At 59.7% G+C, this 9,800-nt stretch overlaps 1 long non-coding RNA gene across 1 annotated transcript in view; it reads right to left on the bottom strand.

Annotated features, from left to right (window-relative positions):
- Positions 1-1,934: 1,934 nt before the first annotated feature.
- The window catches only part of LOC125922547 (uncharacterized), a 12,151-nt gene continuing 4,285 nt past the window's right edge, over positions 1,935-9,800 (bottom strand). Inside the window, exons 2-3 of the long non-coding RNA XR_007457693.1 lie at positions 9,484-9,572; positions 1,935-2,562 (exon numbers count right to left, since the gene is read on the bottom strand). This is a non-coding gene — a long non-coding RNA (uncharacterized LOC125922547). The remainder of the gene's footprint in view (positions 2,563-9,483; positions 9,573-9,800) is intronic.

Below are 9,800 nucleotides of genomic sequence, written 5' to 3'. Positions count from 1 at the left end.
GTCTTGTGATTGATGAAGGCCCCCCGCGCGGTGTTTGTTCAGCTGTCCGGACCCCCCCCCCGGGGCTGGCTGCGCGTCTGTCCCTGTGCATCTGCCCATCTCAGAGAGGACGAAACCTAAGGAGCAAGAGTGGGGGCCCCGAGGCAGAGTGGAAACCCACCGGGGTTTGGAGCCGCGCCCTCCTCGCTCTGCTTTGCCGGGGATGACTCATCCCGGGGAAGTGGACAGTCCAGACCAAGGCTTTGATCCTCTGCTGGCTACAGGCGGCGTAGCCCCCAGACCGTGGTGTTCATCCAGGACAGCTCCCCTTGGGGCCCAAGGAGGGCAGTTTTGGGGGTCAGGGCTGACCGTGAGCCACCGGCTGAGCTGTGGGGACCCAGGACTGGGAAGACAGCACCCTGCCCCCTTCTCCTCCGTGGCCTGACTCAGAGATGGCCCCACCACCCACCCACCGCCCCTACTTTGCTCTCCTCCCTCACCCCTTTTTGTCCAACAAGCCCTCCCTTTAAGTCTTTTCCGTCAGTCCACTCAGCCCTTCTGTCTGCCTCCCCAGACCAGCCCCTCATCATCTCTTGCCTGCACGTCTCCAGCACCTGCCTCACTGCTCTTACCCTTGCCCCTGTGGTCCCTTCTGCTCAGGGCAGCCAGAATGATCTTTCTGGAAGTGCTTCTGAATGTGTCCCCCCTCGGCCTAAAACCGGCTGTGGCTTCCCATTACCCTCAGTACGACCTTGCAACTAACACAAACCCAGGATGGTGTGACCCGCGGCGACCTCTGTCCCTCCCTCCCTCCGTGCTACTTCCTGTAGATCTCTGCTTGTGAAATTGAGGATTTTTCAGTTGTTCTAATTAGCCCTGTTTTACTCTCACCCCCTGGACCTTTGCACCTGCCACCGTGCCCTTCGCCGGGAGCAACGCCGCAGCCTCTGCCTGGCTGACTCGGATTCAAGCGTTGGGTCTCAGGTGAGACCTCTTTTCCTTTTCTGCCCTCTCCCCCTAACAGCAGACTGGGTCAGGGGCCTCCTCCAGGCTCCCACGGACCTCGGACTTCCCCGATCACAGCCCTGACCACCCTGGACAGGGCCTCTCCTTCAGTGCCTGTCCATGCCCAGCATACAGTAGGTGTCCGGGAGAAGGTTCAAGGTCGGGGAGGGAGGACTACTGGGTTGCAGGGCTGAAACGGGCCCTGCTCAGGCCTCCTGGCTATGTAGGGGGGGGTGTGTGTGTGGGGGGGGGCAATTATCACAGCAAATGTAATCCGCTGCTTGCTGGGCTCCAGCATAGTCCCATGGAAGATTCTGCCCCACTGCCGCAGAAGAGGCAGCTGGAGGTCACCGAGAGGGCTCTGCCCACAGAATAAGAACACTGGTGATGATCCGTGCCCTGGCTCAGGGCCACACCTGCTTGACCTCCTGTACCTTTATCGTCCCCAGTTGACAGATGAGGAAACTGAGACTCTGCAGGGCACAGTGACTCGCCCAAGGTCATTCGGCCATGCCAGAGCTGGGACGGGAACCCGGGATTGCGGCTGCACATGTCACCGATTACCACCGGGCCGGTGGTGGGCGCTTCTCCCAGACTCAGCAGGCCGGGTTCTTCGTCCGAGCAACGGACCTCCCGAGAGCCCGGACTCCTTCTCAGGGGGGTTGTGAAACCAGCATGCTGCAGGTTAGTGCAGGGACAGGTGCGGGTTCCAGAAGAGGAGGGTCAGAGAGGGGCAGTGATGTGGCCGTGGTCACAGAGCATGGCGAGGGGGTGGGGGGGGGGATTCGTATCAGCCTCTGAACCCAAGGCAAGTGGCATCCGGTGAGATTTTCTCCATTAAGCTCCGCTGTGAGCCTTGGTGGCAACAAGGGCACCAGGCACTGGTCTGCAGCCTGGCCTGGCCCCGTGGGAAGAGCACTGGGCAGGGAGTCCAAGTCAGGCTCTGGCATGGCCTCTCTGTGCCCCTGGCCCGTCGTGCCCCTCTCTGCCCTGGATGGGCCACCCATGGTTTGCTTGGGATGGAGGCAATCAACGTGATATTACTGAATCCCCATAACCGTCCCGCGAGGCTGCCTGTCTTATTATTTCACTGTTCTCCACGAGGCCGGGAGACGTGAGGTGACCCACCCAAGGTCACTCAGCCGGGGAGTGGCAGGGCAGGAATCTGGTTTTGCAATTTACGGACATACAGTCGGTGCACGCGTTTGCATCGCAGAATGTGACAGGTTTTGGCATCTGTACGCACCCACAAGACGGTGAGCATAGCCACCATCCTCCAAAAGTTTTCTTGCGTCCCTTCGTGGGACCTCCTGGCCCCCCATGTCCCAAGGCCACCACCGAGCTGCTTTCCGTCGACAGGTTAGTTTGCGTTTTCTAGAATGTTCTATAAATGGAACCATCCAGTATGCATTCTTTGTTGCCTGGCTGCTCTCCCCCGGCGTCGTGACCTTGAGATTCCTCCACGTTGTTGGGTGTATCGAGAGTTCATTTCTTCTTACTGCTCAGAGGTGTTCTATGTGTGGATGTACCACAAACTTTCGAGCCGGGTGCCTGTTGATGGGTTGTTTCCAGTTTTGCCTGTCACAAATAAAGCTCCTCTGAAGACTCATGCATAAATCTTTGCATGAACCCAAGTTTCCACTGCTCTGGGATAAATGCCTAGAGGGAGCGGCCAGGTCCCAAGGTAAGTGTACGTTTCAATCTCTAAAAAGCCGCCGAATGTTCTCCAAAGTGGTTGAGCCACTTTACATTCCCGAGAACCGGCGGGGGGGGAGGAGGGTCTGGAACAGAGGCCTGCCCAGCTCCAGAGCCCCTGTCCCGTCACTGCCGAGCTGGCCCTCGCTCGGAGCTGGCCTTGATCCCTGGGCTGCCTGGCTGGAGAAGGAGCCAACAGACAGCAGGGGCTGAGATGCTCTCCACCCACGGGCGCCCTCCCTGCCCTGCCCACTGGCATCAGCCACCCCTTCCCCTGTAGGTCTGGCTTCCTCTCTGAGCAGAGCGGATGCCTTCCGGAGGGGCCCAGAAGCTCCTGGAGGGCAGGGCAGCGCCCCCCCCACCCCATTGGGTGCCAGGGGAATGCCAGTGTGTCTGGGGGAGCAGGGCTGGACCCTCTGTGGACCCTGTCTTTGGCTTGTTGAGGAAGCCCGGGTCTCCCAGGCCAGTGACAAAGGCTTCTGGGGGGGGGGGGTTGGGGGGTGCTGAGGATTTTATTGGGCTCCTTACCCAGCCTGTGGGTGAGAGGTGTGTGTGTGTGTGTGTGTGTGTGTGTGTGTTGGTAAAGGGCTGTCCCTTTGAGCTCTGAGAGAGGAGAAAGAAAGAAGCCATCAGAACCTTGGCAGAGGGGGAGACACAGAGGGACGGAGCCCCAGACCAGAAAGAGAGAGAGAGAGAGAGAGGCAGCCAAACCCAAGAGGGGCGCACTCCCCCTCCAGACCCCGGGGAGGTGGGAAGAAGGCGGGGAGGGGTGCGCGAGGGGAGTGCGCGAACCCTTCATTAAAAATGAAACCCCCGAGCCCGGCCCGCAGCGGCCGAGGAGCCGGGCTGCCGGCAGCCTCCCTCTCGCAGGAGCACAGAGGCCCGCGCCGGCTCCAGCCGCCCGCGGCCGACCTCACGCGTCCTCAAAGCCAGCCTGTCCCACTTCCCCCGCCGGTTGCTACAGCAACTGAGCTCTGAGTAATCAGCTGCACGGTGACCTTTCTTCCCCCGGAGAGAGGGAGGGAGGGAGGGAGCGCTCGGGAGGGAGGGCGGAGGGAGGAGGGAGGGACGAGGGAGAGGAGGAGGGAGGGGAGGGAGAGAGGAGAACAGAGGGAGAAAGATGAAGAGGAGGAGGGGGAGAGGATGGAGGAGAGAGAGGAGAGAGAGAGAGAGGGGGAAAGGTGGAGGAGGAGGGAGGAGGAGGAGGAGGGGGAGGAGGGAGGCTGAGCGGCCGGTCAAAGCTGTAAAAACACTGCAGCTGGGGTCTGGGGGCTTTCGGGATGGAGCTGGCAGGCAGGAGCGGGAGAGAGGAGGGGCAGCCGGGCCGCGGTGATGGGGGAGGGGGAAGCCCGGGGACTGGGGGGGGGGGGGCGGGGGGGGGGGGCTGCCCGGGAGGCCCCCCCACCTGCCCCCCCCACTGGCCCTCCTGCCGCGATGTGGTCTCTCCCAAGTCTTGGGGGATTGTGAGAGAGAGAATGGTGAGTCCCTGCTCGCTCTCTGGCCCAAAAGATACCCTCTCCCAGCAGTCTGGACTCCCCCATTCCCCAGATGGGAAAACTGAGGGCAGCAAGCTGGTTTACAGTTTCAGGACTGGGCACGTGACCCCTGTGACACCCCTTTCCCCCTAAGTGCTTCCGACGAGGGGGCAAACTGCAGCCGGGGGGGGGGGGTGGGGGGAGAGGGGGAGTCCTCCCCCACTCCCAGGGCCCCCACTGCCCAGCTCTCTGGCCTCAGTTTCCCCGGTGGTAAGTCAGGGGCCCGGAGGGGGTTGGTGCTTACTGCCCAGGGAGACTGCACTTTCTGAGGAGGGTCTATGGAGCCTCTACACCCAGATATTGATTTGAAATTCTCTCAACCCAGCAGAAGCAAGGCGGGGAAGATGTGAGATCCAGGGAGGGTGTGAGCGAAAGAAGCCAGGGAAGGAGTGGGTGCAGGCCGGAGCCCCCAGGGGTCAGGACGCCACCGTGGGAGGGCGTGGAACCCTCCTGGTACCTGCTCTCCTGCCCGCCTCGCGGGATCCTCCCCAGATCAGCAGCCCTGGGCCAGCACCGGGCCCATCACCCGCCTGGCCCTGGGGACCCGCCAGCCGCCTGTTTATGAAGCAAGCCAGTCCTGGAGTCACAGCCGCGCCCACGGAATGGGGGAGGGGTGACAGATGGTGGAGGTGCCATTTTAACCAGAGTCTGCAGCAGTTGGGGAAGGGGAGGGGGGAACCCGGGGTTGGGGGAGCCTGGGACCCTGCATTGCTGCTCCCTCAGGGCCCCTCTGCTTCTCCTCTCCACCTGGGCACCTCCCCCAAGCTCAGGTCTGAGAGGCCACCTGACCCACAGCCCGGTCACGTGGGCGCCCAAACTCCCATGGACTCTATGGGTGCCCCTTGGCTCTGCGAGGTGTTGGGGGTCCCCTGGGAGGCCGGGGCGACAGTGATAATCTCTTAAGGCTCGGCGGCCCATGAGGAGAGCCCTGTGACCTCCCAACACGTAACAAGGACAGGACCACTGACCAGGAAACACCAGGGGCTGGCAAGGGGTAGTGGGCAGGAGGGATCTGGGGCTGACTGAAGGCCCCAGAGGCCAACCTTTAGCTCCAGGCTTCGGCTGGAGCACTCAGGGCGGATCGGGAGCGAAACGTGGGAGGGGCCTGGGTTTTTATCCCAGCCCAGCACTCAGACCCTCTCTGGACCTCAGCATTTGCATCTCCAGCAGTGAAGGGTGCTGGCCTCACCCACCTGGCTAGGAGGCAAAGCGCTGGTGACAGGGAAGGAATGGCAACGGCTACAGGTAACCGGGAAGCCTGTCTTCTACAGGTGAGGACAGCAAGGCCCAGAGAGGCCAGGGTGCTTGCCCGGCGTCACCGAGCTGCTGATGGGAAGCCCTGTGCCCTGGGTTGTCCAGGACGAGGTACATGTGAAACAGAGGTGGGTCACAGCCTGCTGCTCTGGCTGGGGGCCTGCCGCCCCCCTGGGACTCTTGGGTCCCTCGAACTTCCCTGTTCCAGAAACCTCCACGCACCCAGACCTTTGTTGAATAAAGGGCACTCATTCTACGAGCCCGGTGGTTGGTCTTTTGGCTCCAGGGTAGAGATAATAGCAAGAGTGGCTAGGTCTCCCTGAGCACAGCCTGGGCCCCCCCCCCACCCCCCCATGCTGGGCTGAGCACCCACGTGTATCTTGCCACGGACCCCCCTAGGTACCCCAGGAGATGGGTGCTCCTATCAGCCTTGTTTCCAGATGGGAAAAGTGAGGCTCGGGGGCGTGCGGTGACTTGCCTCGGGCCCCACAGCCCTGAGTGCCAGAGCTAGGATCGGAATCCACATCTTGACCTCAGAAATGGCCTCTTAACTTCCAGCCCGTATCAGTCAGGCTTGACCAGACTCAGGGGACTGAGGATGTTTGCAGTGTTGGACTTCGCTGTGAACAGAATCCCCTGAGCCCCTATTAGAAAATGTTGCTAGAGGCTGCGCGGGAGGTCCCCGTGGGCACGGGAAGGAGGAAACTCATGACAGGACAGGACGTGGGCAGGGTGAGATTGGGCGGTAGGGTTGGGGAGGCCAAGGTGCCAGGAGTACTCACAGCCCAGGAATCCTTTCTGATCTTTGCGTATGGTGGGGGGAGGGGGGGGGGCAGAGACCATTTCCCTTTCAGACAGATGAGGAAGTTGACGGTCAAGAAAAGGCCAGAAGACTTACTACAAGTCCCACTGGGCATTAGGGGTGGGATCAGGGCAATGGCAAGATTCTCTGACCCCCAACTGGGGTGCTTTTTGTTGAATGGCATTGCTGCCCACCCAATCACCCATCATCTACCCTCTCATCCGTATCCCCGCCCATCCATCCATCCATCCATCCACCCACTATCCACTTACCCACCCATCCATTCATGAACCCATTCACCTATCCATCTTCCCATCTTAATTCATCTACCAGCCAGCCAGCCAGCCACTTATTCATCCGTCCATCCGTCCATCCATCCATCCGTCCGTCCATCCGTCCATCCATCCAATCACCTATTCATTTTATTTGTAGTCTATAACCATTCTGAGTCTTGTTATCTACACTATTTAGTTAGGAAACACGTATGTCCGTGTGCACTGGGTGCTGATCCTTCCTCTCTGTGGAGGTGCACCAGCTCCCCCCCCCCCGCCCCCCCGCCCCAGTTCAGCCCATCGATTCCAGAGGTTCCCATGATATGGGCCATGCCCCACCAGTCCGGGGATCGAGGACCGAAAGGACTGTGTGGACCAGGGACTGCTCCTGCCTCCCACATAACATGCTGTGTGACCGTTGAGCAATTGAGAACTGAGAATAATTGTCCCCGTCCTCTGAGGATTGGAGGAAACCCATGGAAACCTTAGGAACGCAACAGCCCTTTACCAACCCGAGGGACAGTTCTTTTGAAGGGGTTAGCAGGGCTCAGCCTTTGGGGGCATCCACTCTCTTATTAGTGAAACCAGCCAGAAAGGTCTCTTGATTCTGCTCAGATCAGCTAGCTAGTCATTCATTCATTCATTCATTCATTCATTCATTCTGTACTGTGTCCTAGGCCCTGTGTAAGACTCCAGGGATCTAGAAATCAATACAAATAGTTTCTGCCCTCAAGAAATTGGCCGACACTTGGCTTGGAACAGAAATCAGTCACTTCGCATGGGTTCTGGTTGAGGCTTGAACTTAGTCCAGGGGTGGGGGGGATTTGAGGAGGCGCGTCAACCGTGCCTGGACCGGACAGGTGAGGAGGGGGCCCCAGGGGGGGAACATACTCGGGATCTGGAAGGACAGGGCAGAGGGTGTAGGGAAGGCCATCGGGGGCAGAAAGGAGGGCCCATGCCAAAAACCGCGGGGTGGAGAGGGACTTCCTTGAGAGCCTACTAAGTTTCAGGGACTGTACCCTGTGTTCCTCCCTCATGATCTCAGTGGATCCTTCCAACAACTCTACGAGGCTGACATTCTATCCTTTGGCACATTTCACTAATGAGAGAGCTGAGGCTCAGAGAGGACCCGCAACTTTCCCCAAAACACCCAGCACCCACATGCTAGATGGGATACACCAGCCTAGGCCTGTCGGTCTGACTTTTCTCATCTTCCATCACCTCGAGCATCTCCCCCTCAAGGGGAGGGGAGGGGAGAAAGCACCCTGTTATCATCCGCATCGTTTCAGAGCACTTTGGCGGCTCAGGCATGCATTGGACCAACAAATATTTATCCACGCCTCGGGGTCAGGCCATGCTGTGCTGGGGGGTGGAGCCGTGACAGGACAGGACGGGCCCCTCCCTGCCCTCTGCGGGCTCCCAGCTGACCCCTTAGCTCAGGCGACTGACCTCAACTCCTGGCAAAGCCCTGATTCACCCGGGCTTAAAAATAAACCCAGGTGCTGTCCAGGCCCAAAGAGCAAGGGACCACAGGCTCCCAGAGCAGAGGCTGGGGAGGCAGCAGGCAGAACTATCAGCTTGGAACGGGGCTCCTCTCATCAGCATGGGGCCCCAGCCTCCCTGCTTAAAGATCGCCTCGAGCGCTCTCTTAAAGATGCTAACACGGCAGCTGACATTTGGGAGATCCTGGCAGGCGATCAAACCCGAGCTGGAAAAATCGGAGCTGCCGGGAGGGCGGTGGGGGGGGGGGGGGGTCACCAGGCAGCAGGGACCCGGGCTGGTTGGGGGCCCAGGGCCACAGGGCTTGGGCCTAAGACTGTGTGTTCTGTCCAGCCCTGTGCAGCCAGGCTGGGCATCCGCCTGTCTCTCTGCCGGAAGGACTCGGGGACGCAGAAGGCAAGGACGTGGCGGGACAATGGATAAAGAGAGACCCGAGTCTCTTAGCTCAGCCCCAAACTTCAAGTCACTGTCAAGGATCAGGACCATCGACCCAAAACATTCATAGGGTGGTGAGTTATGGGAAAGAGAAGCGGGAAGGAAGCAGGTGCCGATTACTTTCCTGGCTGAAGCGCCCAGAACTGAGTCCCCACCCCTCGCCTTGGTGCAGGGAGGAGCGTGAGGGGTCCGAGGGAGGAGTTAGGGGAGAAAGATCCCCACTCGACCTCCTCCTTGGGCACCACTGACCCTCCGCAAACTTCGACAAGCCTGAGCCAAGCTCGTCTCTTTGCTCTTCCTTTATATCCAGGCGCCAGGCGCCTTCTGCCCACCCACTTACCGCCCTCCATCCACCCCTACGCACCCACTCATCGACCCAATCTACCTGCTTTCCACCCAACCGATTCACCCGCTGCTCTTCTGCCGTCTGATTAACCAATTATCCTTTTCATCCATCCATCCACTGACTCATCTACTCAGCCATCCATCTCCGTCCGTTCATCCATTTCCCCAGCTGACCACCGTCCAAATGTCCATCCACTCCCCACGGGGCCATCCAGATCGTCTCTTCAGCACAGGAGAGACATATCCAGCCCGGTGTTAGGGGGTCAGGAAAGGCCTCCGGGAGGGGAACTTCTAAGCTGAGACATGTCTCAGGGCAGGAGGAATCCAGGTAAAATGTGAAAGGGAGAGTCTCCCCCCCCCCCCCCCTGCCGAGAGGTGTTCTTATGGGAGCATCAGGTCGTATTCTGGTTGTAGCTTAAGAGGGGGCAGCTGATCGGAGAGCCAGGAGAGGCCGAGGGCCAGCAGGGGGCGAAGCTGGGACAACTTGCCACACAGGATTGTGGGAAGAGAGGTGAAAGATACAGAAGGCCAAGCCTTGGTCCTATGGCCGTTTAGCACTGACCCGTCCACAGGGGCCCCCTCCAGGTCCTGCAGCCCTCCCACCCACCTGGCCGTCCTCCCCATTCCCAGTGTGCTCCCAGGGAGACCCCTACAGACCTACCCTCACAGGCTCTTTCTCCATATGTGGGAATTCCAGCTTCTCCGGGTCAGGGTCTTATCTTTCTTGTGGTCCTGTTCCATGGCACTGAGCTAAAGTTCAAACAAACAAAACAAAATTCAAGAGATGGAAACTATGACTACTCTTCCCAGATTCTCCCCATCTTGCTCTTGGAGACCCCTTCCCTATATACCCGGAGAGCCCTTCCCTATATACCCGGAGAGCCCTTCCCCATGCCCGGAGACCCCTTCCCTATACCCGGAGACCCCTTCTCTATATACCCGGAGACCCCTTCCCTATATACCCGGAGACCCCTTCCC

This window comes from Panthera uncia, chromosome D4, assembly GCF_023721935.1.
Source record: "Panthera uncia isolate 11264 chromosome D4, Puncia_PCG_1.0, whole genome shotgun sequence".
In the NCBI taxonomy this organism is placed as follows: domain Eukaryota; kingdom Metazoa; phylum Chordata; class Mammalia; order Carnivora; family Felidae; genus Panthera; species Panthera uncia.
This window is presented reverse-complemented; position numbering and strand designations above follow the sequence as displayed.